Here is an 18,249-nt window from a genome sequence, read left to right on the forward strand (position 1 = left end):
TTTCAATCCCCATCCCTCGGTCCTCCCGCATCGTACGAATTCTGGGCCTGAACTGGGTGTATCTTCGCTCACTGGTTCGGATTTTTTGTTTTTAATTTTTATTTCTTCTTCAGCTCCATTTTTCACCAAATTTTATACCCTCTTTATTCTCGTACGATTCTCTCAGAGACAGAGACGCGAGTGCGCAAGAAACAAAAAAAAAAAAAAACAAAAAAAAAGTGCTATACAATCGTCAAAAAGACGCCCGTAGTGTTCTTACCGGGTAAAAGAAAACGCTGTGGCAAAAAAATTTTCACCACAAGAGAACGAACGGAGGAAAAGTAGGAGAAGAAAAAGTAAATGAGAGAAACGAGGGGGTGAGAAACGTCCCAAACTCCTCGCGGAACGCGAGTTCAAACAGAACCCGTGAAAATCGTGTAAATCGTCGAATTCTACTCTCTCGGTATATTAAAAGTTACCCTAAAAAATTCATTTCAATTACCGTACGGAAGAAAAACTTTCGTTTCATGGAAAATACAACGTTATTCACGGTCATGTTCGAAACGTTTCAAGATAACAAATAGCAGTTTTTTTTTTTAATTTTATTTTTAGGCTCCATTTTTTATATCACAAATATTTGTATCTCTAATAAATGAATTGAAAGTTTATCCTCAAGGTCTAATAACTCGTGACAAAATTCGTTACTCCAAATTTTTTCGTTCGACGTTTTCGTTCATTACGTAATTGTGCAGCTGTTTCTTTATTTTTTTAATCTTTATGGTTTCTACAATTTATGATTTCGAATTTTCCCCGAAATCAACGGTATCGAATGCTGTCAATTTTTCCAATCAGTCCTGTCCTATGTTTTACTTGAAAACACAAAAGGGAAGGGCGGTTATCCTGTCGCGATCGGGGGTTGTACAATTATTATTTCAATTGCGTAGAACCTGATTTTTCTAGGGTTTTAATTCGATCCAGCCGCATATTAATAATACCAACAACATTACGATAAGTAAGACTCACCAAACAAGACGATATCTTCCTTTCACGATATTTCAATAATCAGACTGAAAAAAATCACGACACACTAAGAAGAGAAGTCAAAAAGAAGAAGAAGAAGAAGAAGAAGAAGAACAAGAATCTAGGTATACGAATACCAAAAAGACTTTAGCCAATGAGAGCACAAAAATTGCAAAACTAAGAGAGTCGCGAACTTAGCCAGAGCTGATGTAGTGATACGAAAGCCAAAAAAAAAAAGAAAAAAAAAAACAAAACAATAAAAAACGAAGAAGAAGAAGGAGAAGGAAAATATAAATCTGACACACGGATTAAAATTCTTCCATCGTAATTGTCGTTATTCGATACACGAGGCGGCTCATCGCAGGCTTGTTAATTAATATATTGTTGATGTTCAACAGTTTCGAGGCGTGTTGATTCCGCGCTGAGATGCGACGTGGTCGAAACGCGAGAGTAAACTGACGGGCGAACGCCGCGGCGTGGAAACCTCATGCCTGATGCCACGACGTCCCCCCCCCCCCCCCCCCCCCTCATCTTTCCCCCCTCGACACCCTGCCGACGACGCTGGCGTCGAGACGCCGCCGCCGATCTGCACTCCCACGCCTCGATCCCGGCCCTCCAGGTGAGCGCATCTTCTCTTCACGTCGGGTTCACTTTCATCTCCGGCCTCTGAGGATCAGCCGGTCGGTGGATCGGCCTTCTCTCTCCTCGGAGCGAGTGAGTGAGAGGGGGCAGTGTGGAGGGGGGAGGGGGAGAGAGAGAGAGAGAGAGAGAGAGTCGCGGTCCATTCCTTTCGTGGACGTTGTCGGGCAGCATCTCGCTTATATCTTAGCTGGAGATCATTTCTCTATGAGACGCATTAAAGACTAACGGTATATTATCTCGTCCTGCCTCATCCTCGTCTTGTTCATTTTTTTTTTTTTTTCTTTTTTCCCCTTTCCCTTTCTTTTCGTAGTAGGTTGTTATACCGACGGAGAAAAAGTGATCCGATACGCGTTACGAAAAGTAGAACGAGAAGAAGAAAAAAAATTAGGCGCATCAATCTCATTTTGGTTTTTTTTTTTTCATTAATTTATTTATTTTTTTTTTTTCATTCATCATTTTCTTTGCTCTTCTCTTTTACTCACGGTGTGGATTTATTAGTTGCGGCGGTTTTCGTATTTTCGAGAATCGAAGAGGGTTGAGCGAAAAGGGCTGCAAATACAATTTTCTTTCGCTAATTGATAACTACGCGGTGTGAAAACAGTTTTTCTCCGTTTTTTAAAATTCAAGTACCTACTTGCAGCCTTTTTGTAATTCTCATTTGTAATTGTAAGTACCAACGGCAAAAAAAGGGATCCGATACTGATTATGGAAAGCAGAAGAAAAAATTAGGCGCGTTGTACGCATTTTTTTTTTTTTTTTTTCGTCATTCTTCTTCTTTTTCTCTTTTTTTTGCGGTATAAATTTATTAGTTGCCGCATTTTTCGAATTTTCGAAAATTGAAAAGAGTAACCGAAAAAGGCTGGAAATACAATATTCATTCTTTTTTCTTAACAGAAATTCCAGCAACGAATTCAAATACTGAACAACTACGCAGCGTGAAAACAGTTTTTCCCAGTTTTCTAAAATTCAGGTACATACAAACTTTTTTAATTCTCATTTACAATGAAATAAGTATATCATAGAGTGATTGAGATTGATTCATAGCTCGATGATCGTAAGTTGTACTCCAAAATCTTATTTTTAATTTGTTTGATTTTTTTTCTTTGCTGTTGTTTCGCATTCAAATCTAGCAATTATTGTATTTTCCCCCCTCAGAATTCAACGATGTTATGAATTTGTCTCATGAGGAAATTGCCCACAAATTTTCAAAACGTTTGACGAAAAATCTTCCCTCACGTATATTGATTTTGGATTTATTTATATTCACTTTTTTTACCCTCCAGGAGATAACTGAAAGACTTTCAGGCATTGAAAAACGATTATTGATCTCCAATCTTTCTTCGGTTTACTTTATTCACACTTTTTTTCTTCTATTCGTGATACTATTCAAAGTTCCGAGATACCCTAACAATCGTCGATTCTTATAATTTCTATGTTTTTTATTCGACTGTAATTTTTCTTAAGTTACGTACACAGAAGAACCCTTCAAATTTTAACTTCAGTTTCGTTGTTTAATTTTTTATTTTCAGCAACATCGAACTCTTTTTTTTTTAACCACATTTGGCGAAAAACCCTTCTTTCCAACCTACACATTTTTCATATTTTAATAAATTACATGTACGAGGCACGCATACTCTCATTGAATTATACACAGCAATCCCATACTTTCTATGCAATCTACCGTTATTTTTTTTTTTTACTTCTCGTATGAAATTATTAAATATTTTATCCGCATTTTACGACGATAGTCATACAACTCGCAAGCTAATCAGTATCTCGTTTGTTGTTTTACAGAAACTTACCACGTATAACAATCTTTTCAAATATTTATTATATTTGCATACCGTAACGGACGCTTCCTTTATTTCATTTCTATATAGCACATGAGACTTGAAAAATTTTCCGTCACATTCGATTCATCAGATAATGTTGAAAATCCAGAATAAAATTGGTAAAAAAGAAAACCACCGCAGAAAAGGACGAACCAAGAATCACAGTATATGTACACGGAGAAAACAAGGAAAAATCCTCAAGCTTTGAAATAACGCTTTCGCCAAGCTGGCTGGGGATAATAACTGGGCGAGCAATATTTGCCAAAGACGGGAGCGTATCGGTCAATCCTTGCGTTATACTTTCCTGCTCCCTGTGTGCGCATTCATATTTATATATGTATATAAATGTGAGTTATATATTAAAGCGCAGAAACCTCCGTGCGTGGGATACCGTCCACTTTTCTCCGGACACACAGCACGAGGTCCTGACCCCGCGTCGTTCGGCTCCAAAGAGCCATTCATCGATCTTTCAAATCCGAAGAGGAGACCCGCGACGTCTTTCTCCCTCGATGCAATTCAACCGCTGCTTCCGCATTCCCCGTCTATCTTTCTCTATTTATCGTTCTTACATTTTTTTTTTTTTTTGCAATTGCAATCGCAATTCTGCAGTCGAATTGAAAGTAAATTGGCCGAAAAGTCTTTTTTCTTTCAACGCCATCAAATACGAGTCAAGTAAAGCGCGAATTCGTCATGAATAGATATAAAAGGAGAGTTTCGGCAGCAGATTCCTGTTACCGACATTTACCGACCCTGGTATGTTGCATACATGCAAGAAGAGTTCCGCAGATAGATTCCTATTACCGACAATTATCATCCCTAATATACTGCATATATGGAAAGAGAGTTCCGGACATTGATTTCTATTACCGACACTTACCGACCGTCGTATTTCTACGATCACGCAAATTAGATTCTGGCCAATTTTCCATTCGTACGTGTACTTTGAGCAAGTTCCTGTTTCTTCTGCTTTTATTTCTCTTTCGATTCTTTCCTTTCTTTTCTTCGCCAGTTCTTCGTCGCAGCTTTTCGCTACTTTATTTCCTCGCACGTCATTGTATATACATATATATATATATATATATATGTACAAGTATTTGCGAAGAGCTTTTATCCCCGCTGAGAATCGAAGCGATACATCTACTCTGGAGTGTCTCCTTATCCAATTGTCGAAGTACCGACGTACGTATCTACATCACGTCGGTCGCTTTACCCTTGATTTTATCATTCAGTTGAGATTATTATCGATTCTGCATTATCCCGACAGGGTAGAAACTATCGTTTGCATTCTCCGTTTCAGTATTGAAATTCTCGTTCATATAATATTCAGTCGATCGTCTCGGTGATTCTTGAGATCTAATTCGTAGGAATTCTTTTCACGAGAGATTTCAATCAAGATTCATACAGAACCAGCTCCTTTTGGAACGTTGAAAAAATTTCTTCGCCTTAATAAATTAATCATAATCGTATCGTCAAAAACGATCAATTATTTTATGCGAGTATACGTGGATGATTAATCAATTTCGAAACAGCTATTTCTCATTCGTTTCATCAGAAATTGCAGAGGCCAAATTTATCGGGTTAATGAGGACGATAAACAAGAGATTTAAAAAAAATTGCAATTGGCTAGAAAAGCGAGATTATTTATCCTTTTTATTTCAAATGTATGATAATATTGTTTGAAGCGAGTTTCTCAGTCTTCGATTATTCACAGAATGCCATTTTTTTTATCAACGTGTGAGTTTTTCAACCGTCTGGTTCACGTTCGCAATAAATGAATTCAATTCCATCCGTGCATTTGACGGAAATATCAGGTTTGACGTTGCCTGCCGTTGTGCGGTTTTTCCGCTATCGTATTCAATCGTAGTGATAGAGAGCAGGGACGTTGACAGACATTCCTAGAATTGTTTCACTTCACGAGGAAAGTTTAAACGAGGCGCTGCAGCCACGCCCCGGTAAAATAGAGAATTCACTTGTCTCGTCTAATAATCTTACACAGTGTCCGGAGTAATTATTGTAATAAACAATATCCCGTATCGAAAATTCTCTCACATAAATTGAGCCGGAGAGGCGGATTTTCGGAGGGCTGAATAGCATTTCGACTGTCGTTGAGATTCGGTGAAAATTTCTTCGTCACTTCAGCCGCGTATAAATTACCATTAGTTTGAAATTTCACCTCGGTTTGCGGGAGGTCGTGTTTGCATATTTTAGTTTTGCGGAAAACCCGGATTCGGGGGATGGAAATTCAAGTTTAGAACGAGGCGCGTCGATCATTTTGCAGCGGCCGTTTAATAAGGATATATCAAACGTACAGTCGAGTCGAAGAGCTGTGGAGACAGAAATATCATATAACGAAAGCTTGAAAGTGCCACCGAAGTTCATCGAGTTGAATTCAGTTGAAACAATATTCTCTTGGGAGGGAATTGCTCTTTTCTAACCATAAATTTCAGCTACAATAGAATTATTGATGACTGAAGAAATCCCAGTATTAAATCGTTTTCACAATGAAATCATCGCTTCATTTGATCAAAGAAGAAATATGATTGGTGAAATCATTGAAAGTGATAAACAACAAGGCAAGTTCTCAATAAAAAAAAAATAATCCCTTCATTCAGATTTTATTAAAATCGTACAAAGGGTGCGATTTTTTTTCCTTTTCTTCTTTTATTACACAAATTATTCGATAATGGAATATCTTCACAGCCATCAATAATCGTGTTATTGTAGCTGAAAGTGGTTTTAAAATTTTTTTACCTGTCTCAAGAGAATGTTGTCTTAACTAAAATCAATTTGTTTAACTTCAGTTTGACTTTCAAATATTCGTTATTTCATATTTTCGTCTTTACAACTCTTTGACCGAACTGTACGTTTGACAGATCCTTAATTCCAGAAGCGACGAGACCGCAAATCGTGGATTATTAATTAACATCCGGTTGAAAATTCAGATTCTCAGATCAATTAGGCGAGCCGAGGCTGAGCTAATTGGGAAGCCGTCGGACCTAATCGGAAAGCCTTACCGGAAACGACCATCCTTGACATTTCGATTCTCGGAAAATTTTCAAGCTTCTAACAGCTCTGCGAATTCCATTGTTGTCTTTAGTGCCGCTAGTATTATCATTGTTATAACCATCATGACACGAACACGATTTAGGTGGACGCTGTTAAGCGACAAAGCGGAAACTTGTAAAGTGCTGAAAAAAAAGGAATAAAAAAAAAAATTACAGGACATTGACGTCGCTGCATGGTTTCGGAACTTTGCTAGAATCTCTCTCTCTCTTTCTCGCTCTCTCTCTCTCTCCTTTTCCCTCTGCGTCGTTATCCGTTGAAATTTTTACGATAGATACAAGGACAAACGGGAGCCGATAATATTACATAAAGTTTAAAATTAATGCAAATGGTTATCCTAGGCAACTATTTCGCCTTGTAACGACGATAAAATCGTTAAATCCGCGCAGGTTATGCAAAACTGTGGCGAACGTTTAACTCGCGAAAAAAGTAAGAAAGAACGACGGGAATGCAAAGATGGGAAGAGACGGTGTTTTATAAACTTGAGTGCTGAAACCTCGCAAGCTTTTAAGCTCGTTTAGTGCCGTGCATATAAAACCTTGTACATACCATATACGTACGGGAGTATTATTATCCTTCGGAAATTAAGCTCTGAAACATGGTTCAAAGTGTCGTGATAACCTCGTTATGCAGGTACATAAAATGTTTGCATGATTGTAATTTATTAATATTATTATCAATAAATACCGCATTTTCGATCATTTGCACATGAATCTTAAACTGATTTTTCTGCAGCGTAAACGGTTTTATTTTCGTATCATTTTACTCAAGTTCTGTAATGTTTATACTCAGAGAATGATTAAGAAAGAAAAGAAAACAATTTTTCGAGTACACTCAGAAAAATTGAATAAAACAGGTATCGTTAAAAAAACTGTTTGAATATTGTTGAAATTACGAAAAACGATTCTTTTTTGGTAATCGCAACGCAAAATCAGTTTCTTCGGTTTACTCTACTTTTTTGGTTAAACGAGGCTTTAACGTCAATTTATTCTTGCGCAAGCATTAAATTTTCGCAACAGTTGCAAGAAAATATAGCAACAGTGATCGTGATGAGAAAGAATAGCAACGGATACCAGACTTTCCGGTAACAGCTGGAAAACTAATTTTCATTTTCTACCTGGAACTATATTTTGTCGATTGTGGTAAAAAATGAAAATCGTCAAGTACTGACCGTTAACCGTAACGAAAAATTTCTCTCGGTGTATTAAGAATATTCGCTTTGATATTTAACCTGAATCACGATCCCGATAGAATTTTAGTCACGGAATTTTTCATCAGGGTTCTTCTCTATTGAAACCGGATGTTAAATTTGGGCGAGTCAAGGTTGTCGCCTGTTTAAATCGACCCGGGTTTAATTGCGTCGGTCGCAACGATAGACGATAGAAACACGACGAGGTGGAAAAAAAAAAGTAAATAAAAAATAAAAAGAAATAAAAGAACAGTCATAACGAGTGACAGAGGATTGCAGACTCGAAGAAATCGAACCCGGACCCCATTAGCTTACGTACGAGTTATTATAATGATCTATGAAACCGCTGCATAGATCTCGTTGGGTAATAAATGCATACCGTGAACGAAGGACAAAGCTAATGGATCAAAGTAACTGACCGATCTTTTCGCATGGTTTGACAAATCGGGTTTTCAGAAGCGTCAAATCAGGGACGAAGGACGGTGTTATTTATTATTCGCCTCGTTGGCAAAAAGTCAGTTTATACTTAATCCCAATTCGCAATTTTACAAGTAAATTATTCTGATTTCGCGAGGTTTCTACGATATTCAGTTTTGTCTGAAACAAGTTTTCTTAAGGAAGTGATAATCGGATTGTTGAATTATCGATGGAACTTTACGAAAGGATGAGCTAGAAATTTTTCAAATTCTTGTATAACTGACGATACGCTAGTTTTCGAAGCCGTAACTTACGTAACATTTGAATCGTGGGAAAAGAGATGGTGAAAAATGATCATCTTGCCCGGATAATGAGTGTAAATTTTGTTCCTTTACTAATTTGATCGCGATCTTGCCGGTTATAAGTTTTGCAGTGAGACGTGTTTTAATTAAATATTCAAAAATATGGAAATTTAAATTCGACCAATTCTCTCCAAAACCGCAGGGGTATATAATAAAACGTTACAAGAACAATGCAATAAGCCTGGGTATGTGGTAAAATATTCATAATACATAACATAATTTCCGAGAACAATAATTGGGAATAAGAAAGTGAGCTCGAGGTAAATTTCATTAACGGTATACGTATAATATTCTGCACCTTCAGCTGCCTAAAACGCCAAGAGAATTATAGGCTGCAGCTGCTGTGTCGAGTGGTCGAAATTAACAGGTGCTTAATTAACCGTAGAAAATTATATATATATATATGTACATAAATCACAAATTTCCAAGGTAAATCTAATTTCGTCGAAAATTAAATGAAACGAAGGGAAACTCTAACGCAAAAGATTGCGCAATTTGTTTTTACAGTTTCGTACGATGTTTCTTAAATACCTGATCTGATCGATCAGCATAGATCTACATACAAGAATTCTACCTTTACGGATATTAAAACTAGTTTAGAGTAAACGAAACGATCGAAGTATCAACTTTCCCCAAAGCTCGACGATCGATTTCGTTTTTCTAGTTTGCTTAGCTTCTTTCACGCGATCGTGGATATAACATATTCCTTCGCTTTTATTTCCAACTTTTACGACTGAGGAAAGAATTTTTACGATCTTTCACAGGATACATCGGCCTACTGTTGATACCTAGGTACATATATACATATATATACCTAGATCTGAATCCCGAGTTTTCCTCCTATCGAAAATGAAAATGTTAATATAAAAAAAGAGAAGAAATCAATTTCGGGAAAGTTTGTTGCGCGAATTTTTTTTGTCCTTGTTATAAATTAAAAGGAAATAAAAAATGTTGGCAAGATTTTTCCCAGTTATTTGAAATCGAATTTGATTCCGCCTACGGTGGGATGGAATTCGTCCTTCGAAAAGACGAATCCTTGACAAAGGTGAAAAAGCATCGATTTCTGACTTTCGTTCACCTGCGTGTGCCTGATTTTTCCTTTGTAGCTTTAACCGTTAAGAAAATCCCGCAACCCAAGCCCGAAAGCTCTGTTTTGACAAAAAGGGGTGAAAGGAAATCCCGGATTTGAACCGTGGAAATCCGCCATTTTTCTTGTCCGAATTTCCAGCTAGTAAAATCGGCACTGCGATAACTCGTAGAAAAGTCTCGTCGAACTTCTCGAATTTCGCAATAACCCGATGAAGTCAAGTCTCTGGAAATATTCGCACCTCGTGAAAAAGTTGCGAGTTACAATTGAGCGAGAGCAAATAACGCGCCGGGTTAATTAGAAGTTTATTCTCAAGGAAACCGCGTTTCTCACCTCCTTTCAAACTTTGTACAAAAATTTTTCACCGCAACGACCGAAGAGTCGCAATTTACCAAAATTTTATTCGCGCGAAAATAAATTATTATATGAAAAAATGAGTAGATAAATAAATAAAAATAAACTTCAAGTAAATATATAATTGATTCGGTTTTTATTTTTACGCACGCCAATTTTTCACGTACTTTTGCAGCTCGATCAGCCGACACGATCTTCGTTTTATGACGTGTGCAAAACACGTCGTACATTCCGATAGAATTCGCCTGGTTTTATATTTCACGGTATTTTCTTATCAAATAACGTTTCGCATATGAATTTTTTTCACGTATCAAATACTTTTATATCAGCGGCCGATTCGCACGGCTTTCGTTAGGATGTTTTTTTTTTTTTTTTTTAGCAGTTGATACACTTAATCACTACTTTTTTAATTAATCTCATACGCAATAATCGCATAATGGATATTATTAACATTCAGCTACTCGTGAGCTTAGATAATTTTCTTTAAATCACCCGAAAACAAATCTTAAAATTATGAGCAATAGCTCAAATATGAATTTTTCATTTCAAAGTGTTTTTAAATTAAGAATAATCCATCAGATTCGATCGATTTCATTCAACATTGTCACATTTTGTTCAGTCAACTATTCTCCATAACTTGACCGGGAAACCATTCTTTTTTTTTTTTTTTTTATAATGTTTTGTCGTCCAATATTCAATTTTTTAAGATTACATGGACATCAGTTTGGATCAATTCAAAACTGAGCATTGGAAACAAACATTAATTGTTATGGTGAAATTGTAGAAAATAGTCAACTAAACGAAATAAGCCAAGATAAAGTGAAATCGATAGAATCTGATTGATTTTTCTTAATTTTAAAATACTCTGAAATGAAAAATTTATATCTAAGCCATTGCTTATAATTTTAAGAATTGTTTTCGGGAGATTGAAAAGAAATTCTATAATCCACGAGTAGATAAATGTTATCGACAACCGATGTGTTAATTATAAAAAGTACTGATTTTCGTTTTTCATTATCCATACAGCGAATAATTGGTTTGTGTAAAAATATGCAAAAATGCGTTAATATACAAAATAATACCATTAAATTATAAATATCGACGATGTAATGATTTGGACGTGAAAATGAATGTTAAATTCCGATAAAAAATTACCTTCCGCAAATATTCTTACCGAGCAACAGCAAAGTGTAATGTATAATAATTTTTTCACCTCGGTATTGTTTTCTTTTGAATTTGTTTTTTTTTTTTTTTCTTCTTCTCTTCGTCCGATATTCCCAAAGGTACATATAATATATAAGAAACGCTTGGGATATAAGAAAAAATAAAATAAAAGACGGCTATTTATTTTCTTCTAGTTTTAATAAAATTTTCTCCGTTTCCCGCAAAATACGCGTCTGGAATACGGGAATATGGGAAACGTCGCAACGACGTCTCGGAGGCGTGATCGGGAGAAAAAGAGGCGAAATGCGTGGAGAGAGGGCGAGAGAGAAGGGAGAAAATAGGAGGAAGAAAAAAGGATTGAAAAAAAATCGCATTATTATTACAGCTATGGGTGGGCAAATATTCGCACGTGCAAAATCACCCCTCCAACTCTCTACGTCAAACTTTTCTGCACACCGCCTGCAATATTTTCGCACACCTAGGAGCGATATTTTTCCCCGCATCGGTGTTATGAATGGGGTGTTTTCACAACACCATCCTGAGTTATGTGTTATTCCCTCGCTTCTCTCTATTTTCAACTTTCATCTATTTTCTTTCAACGTCGCTTAAAAATTTACAAAAATCTCACTCGCCTCGCGCGCAACGATTTTGCAATTAACCCGCGAAAGTTCCGGCTGAAAATATGCGTTCCAAAAAAAAAAAAAAAAAAAAAAAAAAAAAAAAAAAAAAAAAAAAAGGTCCGACCTGAATTTTAAACCTTCTCGCGGCACTGAAATGTTACGCATTTTTGTTGCGAAAGTTTCAGAAGCATGTGTCAATTTAAAAAAAGAAGAATTTTTTTTTTTTCATCCGGTTTCTTTCTTCGGTTATTTCCATCGGACAAAACGATCCTTTGAGTCCTTTCGCACTTGGATTTTATCATCGTGTGGTATGAAATTTATTCACTCACAGTTATTAGTCGCAAGATCTGTGTGACGAATTTGCAAAATTCCTCTCTTCCGCGAATAATAATCTCTATTATTGCGTTTACGAAACTTCTGCCGTACGGTTTTGTGAAATTTTATTTTGCGAGGATTTGCAGCTTGAGTCGGGAGAAAAATCGTGGAAACCGGCTGCAGCTTTCCCGAAAAGTTACGGTTTTAATTTCGAAATGCATGCGAGTTTCGTACCTTCGGCTGCCGGAGAATTTCGCAACTCCGCACGTATCCTCGTTTTCCGGCGGAAACTGCAGCTGTGAAACGCAAAATTTACCACCTCGGAAAGCTAAGCTTCGTTCAGCTCCGTGAAGTGCTGGGAAAAAAATGCGAAATACACGCTCTCGTATAAAATTGTAAAACGTGAATTTTTTTTTTTTTCGCACTGAATTTTGGCGGATTAAAAAGAATTTTATACACGTGAAACGATGAAACAAGCGAACGAGATTTTATTTTTCCAATTACTCTATCCTCTTGAGGTTTGATTTTGCAAAAATTCGCAATTAGATTCAGAGACTTTGTCGTACGGTTGAAAGAGATCGTTATTTTCATCCCGCAGAAGCTTCGCAGATTTTTTTTTTTTTTCCTCTATGCTTCTATTTTCTTTTAAAAAGAATAACACGTGGTTAAAATTTGTTTAACTTTTCCAAGTGTATAGATTGAATTCTCTATTTTTGCTCGAAGCCTCGAAATCAATGTAAAAATAGTGAATAAAAAATTCTGTAACAACATTCCCCGAATCGTAGAAAAATGTCGCGCAAATTAATACTGAGGAATAAAATAACTGTTATTTTCTTATCGCGGTTCGTTTTCGATGACGGAAAAGTTTTTATCATATTTTAGACTCCCCGAGGGGTGAATTTATTATGTATACCTGTATTTTTTTTACCGTTCGTTGAAGATTTGAATATCATTGAAGAAGGAAATCTGCAGACGACACGACGTACGTTGTACACTTTGAGATAATTGTAAAAAAAAAAAAAAAAAAGAAAGAAAGAAAATCCTTTCACATCTTCTGTTTATTTTACTTTTACGTTCTTCTTATCTACTTATTTTCCGCAAGCATATATAAACATGCGTCGTTAAAAGAAAAACAAAGTTCTTGAGAGCAAATTTTTTTTCCCCTTACAGAAAGAGAATTCTTCCTTTGTCTCGTTTTCTATATTTTTCTTTCTCGTACAAAGATAAGGGTAGAGAATTTAACTCAAGGGTCGGTTATATAACATCGTATATAATGTAAGTAAATGAAAAAGAAAGATACAATTTAATTCTGGATCTCGAAAAAGGTTTGGAAACGAACGTTAATTGACCTATTTTAATGGAAAACTATCTCTTTCGCAAATGATTTTTTAACAAAGCATTTTCGTTTACGTTTATTTTAATTTTTTTTCATCCGCCAGCTGTTCGGTTTATTCCTTGAATATTAATGCCCGTATATCTGGAGGCCGTTCGATAGCCGAAGCGGCGTTTAACAGCATCGCGGATTCATTACCATAGAGACAAAGAGCGATTGGTTCCGCCAGCATTGCTTTACACCCCTCGGCTCTTGTGAGGTAATAACACAAGCGTGTACGATGCGTATATTTACGCGTCTGTACGTTTTGCGCAACGCGCCGCGCATCGGATACGATTTTTTTTAAAATTTATTTTTGATTCCCAAAACGAAAAAAAAAAAACATTGTCCGTCCTTTACTTCCATTTTCAGCTCGATCTGAATGCGGGGCATTCCTTTGTTTCGATAAAAAACAATACCTCTAATTTTTCGAAATTTTTCAACAATTTTTCAAAAGTATCGCGACCTTATCGAGTGAGGTAAAAATCCTTGATACGAAAATGGACATTTTCAAAATCGATGAAACGTTTTCGTAAAATCCGGGAATCGGAAACACATTTTTATGTCATGGTTCCAAAATAGGATGAAAATGTTGAATGTTTTTGTTGATGGGGTAAGAAATTAAATTTTTTAAAAACCCTGCTATTGGTAGAATTTGATTTTCCTTTTGTTTCAAGAGTGAAACGAAGAGAGCGATGCTTGATTCGAAAAAAATAAAATAATAGAAACTCGATCAACAGGAATTAACCTCGAGCGAAATACATTATTTATTTAAGAAAAATACGTAATATCTTTGAACAAACGATGTATTTTATTCAAGGATAATTCCTGTTGCTTGAGTTTCTATTATTTTCTTCGAGTTGAGCATCGTTTTTTTCATTTTACTTTTGAACAGAATGGAAAATTGAATTTTACCAAAACGAAGTTTCTTTATTATTTCATTTTTTACCACAAAAAAACTACCGTGTGAAATGAAACAAAAAATGATAAAACTTCGATATTTATTTAACGACAACACGTGACGTGAGGTTTGCGAATCCCACGAATAATTTGAATACTTTGCCAGTGAAAAATGCAGATTTGAAAATACCTGAAAAAAGTCAATTCCTCATTCCTGCTCCGCCGGAACCCTTTTCCTTTGAAGAAAGAAACCGACGAGACAAATTCCAAAGACGATAATACAAGGAAGATGAAAAATTCCGGAGCGTTAATTTTCACGTTTACTTAATTTTATTTCATCATAACGAACTTTTTACAAAAGAGAGGAATCACACAATCGACCATCCAGAGTTTGTAGAATTTTTAAAACGTTGAATAATAATCGACAGACGCGTAGGACTTTTTATTCTTCGTTTCACGTGCGAGTAGCTTCGGCTGACATATTTTATTTACCCTTTTCACGACGAGACGTAAAACGACGTACCGTTTGAGCGTAACAGACGACAGATCCAATCTCGACTAGACGCGTGGCTCCATGTTTACACACGTAAACGTACATACTCGGTCTTCATTCAGCATTTCCTCATTCTCTTCTTCGCCATTCTGATATACTTGCGTTTTTCGCATTCCGACATCTTGAGCCAGCGACAAGCAGCCATCCTTGCAACTCTCGTGACTCTCATGTGCGGCTTGCGCTTCAGCATTGTAAGATAGAAAATTATAAAACCGTTCGCCCGCCTCTTTTTTCCGCTGCGACTGCACTTCGACTTTCGTCTTCGTCTGCACGCCATTCTTCTTATTTATCAAAATATAATACGCGACGATTTTCTTCTTTATCTTCCCCGCTTCCGTCTCTCTGTCGTTACTTTTACATACGCTAAAAAATTTTCACAACCATTTCCAATCGGCTCACATTTCACGCGAATTTTCAACAATTTCAAAACCTTTTTTCCATCTTTTCAAACACGCCCATCTGACTGACGTTTCCTCTTTACGTTATTATTTTATTTATTTTCACGTCTGTTTTGTCTTCTATTCTCTTTCCTTCTCTCTCTCTCTCTCTCTATCTCTACCATTCCATCTTTCTCTGCCTTCGTGGAGCGTTTGTCGAAACAAAAAATATAGGTAGGTATATTTTACACGTCGCATATTTGTGAAATTATTTTCTGTATTTTTATTAAAAATTTGAGATTCTTGAACGTCTGACGATCGGTAGAAAAAAAAATAAAAAAATTAAAATAAGAAAGTGCAAAAAAAAAATCAGCTAATTTGTTGGTTTGTCTCTTTTCATATTAATTATTCCAATACTTTCACGATTTCAAATTCCCTCTGCGATAAAACTTACGCAATTCTTTTACTTGACTGACCTGAAAAATGTTCTTCTGTAAGAAAAAGTACAAGAAATTCTTATGATTAAAAAAAAAAAAAAAAAAAAAAAACAAATCAGTATATATCCAACAATTTTACCGATAAAAAAAATTAAAAGACGAACAAAAATAGAATCCTTTTTCGATCCGATTTCAACGCGATGTTCAATTTGTATAAATAACAGGTAATATTCGCAATGAACAATCAGGGGGCGAATTTTTCCAGAGGCGATCCGGTTACCTGGAAACTTTCCCCGGTCGCCTCCCGTAGTTTCTACGTCCGAACCATCGGCTTAATAATAACGATCGTCGGGCGTCGGAAAATTCCGCAGCCTCTTCTTGCACGCAGGCATTGCACCGGAGCCTCGTAATGTCCCCGCAATTAACGACCTCGAGGCTTTTATCGTCAAATAATGAGATCGCTTAGGTCTCTGATCGTTGCAGCTGCGGTGAGAACTTTTTGTTATAAACAGCCAGCCGATATAACCTCCGTAGAGAAAATTACCAGCCGGTCTACCGTTTATTTTCTTCCCGTAGTTTCGAGGCTTCGTCACCGTCGGACGTTACTGTAAAAACTTTCAACGCTGATCCCGTCATTTTATATTTCTTTTTTCTTTTTTCTTTTTGTTTCTCAGCTTGTCAAAGCTGCAAGTTTTTGCTTATCGCGCTACTTAAGTTGCTCGTAGTTATTAAAACAAAACACAGCACTCGGTACAAAGAAGCAGAAAATGAATGCCGCGTTTCACTGATATTTATTATTAACGACGATAAATCGTTAGATAATTTATTTCAACCGTTGGTAAGATTCTATGTTCGAGCAGTGATGAATCGATGCCAGAGTCTCGCTGGGTCGGATAAATTTAGTAAACACTGAAGAAACAGACTTGAACATTCCGATAACCATAAAATGGAGTATTAAAAAGTATTAATAATTGAGAATAAAATTTTTTCCGTAACTCCAACAAATGAAACATATCTTTCTCAGTGCAAATGCAGTGGCCCAGCGGTATGGGAATGGTTGCAGGTTGTAATCTCGCCGGGTACAATCGGTCAAATTGCGACGCTGTCTGCTAATTGCACGCCCTTTCACAGCTTCGCAATTACCTACATCGATTTCCGTTCTCAGCTGCCTGAATCCTCGTCTCTTCGCGTTTCTTCAATCAGCACCAGTCTCTCTCTCTCTCTCTCTCTCTCTCTCTCTTCAGCTCTCTTTTTTAGCTTTTTAATTTCTGGGCCCTAGTTTGCTTCTCGTCCTCCTTTCGATTTTTATTCATCCACTCATTCGTTCATTCATTCATTCATTCATCCCTCCATTTGTCCATTCATTCATTCGTTCAATTATTCATTCATTCTTTTTTTCACTCATTCAGTCATATATTGATTTGTTCGTTCGTTCGTTCATTCGCTGGATCATCCATTCACTCATTCATTTATATGTAAGACCGTTCAATAATTTAATCATTTATTTGGCCTTTTGATTATTCATTCTTTCCGTTTTATTTTATTTTTCATTTTATCCCAATTTATTCCGTGCTATCTTTCAATACATCATCATTCTATTTTTCTTTTCACCTTCGTACTTCTTCATTTACACCTGACTCAATTTTATTTCTAATTTCTGGATACCCTTCATCCATTACGTATCATATTATATTGCCACTGTCTTACACACGCATACATGTATGTCACTGCCTCTTGTTCAACATTGCCGTGGACGTATCGCAACGAATGATCTATCTGTCTATCTATCTATTTATCCGTCTATCTATCTATCAGAATGTCTACCTATCTCCCTACCAATTCGTACGGCTCTACTAAATGCCGGTGAGTTATTCAAAGTCACGAAATGCCTAATGGATTTTGGCTCTGCAATGCTTGAATGCAGCTCACTCGAACCTCTTTCTATCTCTCGTACCTTCCTGCTGGTATAATGAAACCATTCTACCGGAGGAATGTTAAATTCTACCTTCTAACCTAAGATTATATTTTAATCCAGGATGACGAACGAATCGATTCATTAATTGAGACTCCTTAGGAGAAGAGAACGGATAGGACGAAGAATGAGAGAGTGAAACAAACGAGGTAACAAAAAAATTTTCAAAAACAGACAAAAGACGCACCGGCCGACTTCCTGTTTCTTCTCATTCTTCTTATCTCCTCCTTAACTTTTTTTCTCCGCATAATACATAATTCCGACAAGCACAAAAGAATTTCCCAGCTTCTTCTTTTCACGTAAGAAACGCGAAAGCGGCATCAAGGAAAACACGAGAAGGGATGACGGGATCAGCACCGAATGCTGATTGAACGTGTTAATATCTCATTTACACGCGAGTGATTCTTTTCCTCTCCATAGACACACGTCTATTTTATTTTTACCTTTCTCTTTCTGCTTTTTATTTAGCTATTCTTTGCTCTTCGCTATCGCATTCGTCGCGATTCTTCAGCAAATTTTTATATTTCAAATAACGATTCAGCTATTTTCCGCGCGTTTAAAAATCATCTCGAATTGTCCCTGCGCGATTATTAC

At 36.5% G+C, this 18,249-nt stretch overlaps 1 protein-coding gene and 1 long non-coding RNA gene across 4 annotated transcripts in view; one reads left to right on the top strand and one right to left on the bottom strand.

Annotated features, from left to right (window-relative positions):
* The window catches only part of LOC124222705 (uncharacterized), a 130,528-nt gene that overhangs the window by 88,764 nt on the left and 23,515 nt on the right, over positions 1–18,249 (top strand). The window lies entirely within an intron of this gene.
* thw (thawb) overlaps positions 1–18,249 on the bottom strand; it is a 105,335-nt gene that overhangs the window by 67,538 nt on the left and 19,548 nt on the right. The window contains exons 1-2 of one of the 3 annotated variants that reach the window (XM_046634889.2): positions 1,305–1,429; positions 1,003–1,046 (exon numbers count right to left, since the gene is read on the bottom strand). The exons of 1 other annotated variant lie outside the window; for it this stretch is intronic. The gene's annotated coding sequence lies outside the window, so the exon portion shown is untranslated. Of the gene's footprint in view, positions 1–1,002; positions 1,266–1,304; positions 1,430–18,249 lie in introns of those variants that run through there. One more of the 3 variants, XM_046634892.2, reaches the window with a different exon arrangement.

This window comes from Neodiprion pinetum, chromosome 7 (genome assembly GCF_021155775.2).
Source record: "Neodiprion pinetum isolate iyNeoPine1 chromosome 7, iyNeoPine1.2, whole genome shotgun sequence".
NCBI classification, from domain to species: Eukaryota; Metazoa; Arthropoda; class Insecta; order Hymenoptera; family Diprionidae; genus Neodiprion; species Neodiprion pinetum.